The sequence below is a fragment of the Sorex fumeus genome, unplaced genomic scaffold (genome assembly GCF_029834395.1).
Source record: "Sorex fumeus unplaced genomic scaffold, SorFum_2.1 ptg000002l, whole genome shotgun sequence".
Classification (NCBI taxonomy): Eukaryota; Metazoa; Chordata; class Mammalia; order Eulipotyphla; family Soricidae; genus Sorex; species Sorex fumeus.
Genome location: NW_026606059.1, coordinates 41,180,493 through 41,183,476, shown reverse-complemented (window position 1 = coordinate 41,183,476; position 2,984 = coordinate 41,180,493). Strand labels below are relative to the sequence as shown.

At 37.5% G+C, this 2,984-nt stretch overlaps 1 non-coding gene across 1 annotated transcript; it reads right to left on the bottom strand.

The window, feature by feature from the left end:
* Nucleotides 1-774: 774 nt before the first annotated feature.
* Nucleotides 775-882, bottom strand: LOC130022957 (U6 spliceosomal RNA). Its single transcript, XR_008792341.1, has one exon. It is a non-coding gene; the product is annotated as a U6 spliceosomal RNA (small nuclear RNA).
* Nucleotides 883-2,984: the final 2,102 nt, after the last annotated feature.

Below are 2,984 nucleotides of genomic sequence, written 5' to 3'. Positions count from 1 at the left end.
GTCATTGGTGAAAAAACATCAAAAAGCAAAAAAAAATTAAAAATAAAATGTACTTATGATCCAAGAATATTTTCTATCAAGCTAGATTGCTAAGAAAAAGATCCCCTATCTTCACAAGTAATTTTCCCTTGCTAATGATCTTGTTTCCTTTTGGCTATTAAGAGCTTCTATTTTGAATGACAATTTTGTTAGTCTCTGATTTGTGAATATTTTAATGACATCAATTGGAAATCTTTAAAATGAATGCCTTTATATTGTTATTACCATATAATACTATGAACCATGTTAAACTTGAGAGTACAGCAACAAATAAGAACGTATTCCTATTCCTCTTGTTTTTCTTTTTACTAACTAAAATTAAAATCACCGATAAATTAAAAAAATTTACTTTGCAGGGTTTAACTTTATCTATGAATTTTGAAGAAGTAAGTTAAACCACAGTTTTTAGTTAGCTGCTAACCTACGTATCACATGCATGCGCGCGCACACACACACACACACACACACACACACACACACACACCCCGAGTGGGTTTCTTCTCTAAATTACGTTTAGAAAGAAATTTTATTTAAGGGCCAGGGTGATACACAAGTGAAGAGTACATGCCTAGCAAATGCAAGGTCCTGAGTTGGATCCTTGGCATATAATGATCCTGTGTTCACCTCCAAGTATAGTCTTGGTGGCCATAGGGCATTGCCACTCTGCCTATGACAGGGATACTTCTGCCAGGATTTTATTCAGGCCAGAAACTCTGCTAGGTGTGATCCCTATGAAAGTAAATAAACCAATAATTTACATTTGTGTGTTATCCTTGCTCAGGGGCTATGCTAATCTTCTCTGTATCGTTCCAATTTTAGTATATGTACTGCCAAAGCGAGCACATTTGGAGTGATAGCACAGTAGTAGGGCATTTGCCTTGCGTGCAGCCATCCCGGCCAAGCCGGGTTTGATTCCTCTGCCCTTCTCAGAGAGCCCAGCAAGCTACTGAGAGTATCTCGCCCGCACAGCAAAGCCTGGCAGCTACCCGTGATGTATTCAATATGCCAAACACAGTAACAATAAGTTTCAAAATGGAGATGTTACTGGGCCCACTTGAGCAAATCGATGAACAATGGGAGGACAGTGACAGTGACAGTGAATTTACATTAAAGTGATCATTTAAATAACAAAGCATTTGTCTTTGATGGACATATGACAATTCCTAGTGTCCAGGCTGAATAATTAAATGACTCATAAATTTAAATTACTTAAGTTAAACTCATGTTTATTACTGCCAGGGGAGGAAACAATCTAAGTAAGAAGAGACACAAAGGAAGAGATACCAATTCACCATGAGACTTTTGGGGGAGCTGATAGATATTTATTCTGATCTTTACACTGTGGTGCTAGGACTCCCAGAACTTTTAAAGACTAAAAGAGAAATTCTTATTTATTTATTTATTTATTTATTTGAATCATAGTGAGATACACAGTTACAAAGCTGTTCATGATTGTCATGATTGTCAAAGCTGTTCACGATTTCCGTCATATAATGCTCCAACACCCAACCCTTCACCATTGTATCTAACCATGTCCCTTTGTCCCTCAATACCTGACCGAACTCCATTCATATCTCATGTCCATTGCTGCCCTTTCTGATCTCTCGTTTGGAAACAGTTTTAGCTTGACTTAAAATGAGAACACGTATAAGGGAGTCACCTCAGAGTTCTCAGAAGACAATGCTGTGAATAAACTTAATTCCTACAAACTGAAAAGACGTATTTTCTCTAATTGTCAATGAGGTAGAAATTCTCTGCCTTGATCTTTATTTGCCTAAAATCCTCTGCTCTGCACCACACCAGACCTTCCATGTCTGGATTTTTTTTACGGAATTGGGGGAGTATGTTTGGAGTGGACAACCTATTAGTTGACCTTTCAACTCCCCCTTGAAAAAAATAAATTAGTCTTTTTATCCTTGATGGAAACTGTCTTATCTTCCACTCACTTTCTAAAGAAATCTAAAACCCAAGACCTCCGTCCCCAGGCCCCAACGCTCAGAACCAAGTCCACCTCTTCTACTCCTGGACACTCACTAGGAGACTCCAGCTGTAGGCCTCCTTGCCCTGCATCAGAGTTTGAGTTCCATTTGTGGTTCAGAAGTTTGGGTTTCTGTCCCATCCTTTATGATCTCAGAGAGCTCAGTGCCCTAATGTTTTTATCACACCATTCCTCACAATATTGAAGCAATAGCCTAACATCTGTCAACAGATAAATGCAAAAAGAAAACATGGATCATACATGAAATTAAATATTATTCAGCTTTCAAAAAGTGGGGGATTTTGCTAAATGTGATATCATGGGAAAACTCTGAAGATATTTTACTACATGAAGTCATCTAATCACTGAAGCATGATTCTACTTTATCTTAGGGATAAGATTGTCAAAATCATTTGAAATAGAATAGAATGATGACTGCCATTGCTTAGGGGAGCAGGAAATGAAGAGTTGCAAACACCATGACGGTTTTAGTTTTGCAAGACAAACAATTTCTAGAGATGTGCTGTATAACAGTGTGCATGTTGTTAGCGTATGGTAATCTACATTTAAAATTATGTTAGAAGATAAGTCCTATGTTATGTTCTTATCCCAATAAAATAAAACTTTAAAAATAAAGTGTCTAAATCAGTCAGAGTCAAATCCAGATAAAGCGCAGGGAATTCTGAATCAGCAATGCTCCTGTTTTCAGGACAGCTCCTGTCCAAACCAGTGGAAACTGTTGAATGAATAAATTTACTCATTGGCCTGGTGTATTCTCTTAATACTTCTCCAGAAAAGAGATAAATTAGTAATTTTAGAAGAACAGCAGTGATATTGATAAGGAAGTCATTGGTTTAGTGCTTGTGTCTAGTTACACCTCCAGATCCCTCTGTGTATTATTTCATATGCACAACACACAACACACCTGGAAGATAATGAGTGTGATGGAATCCCCATTTCAAGAATC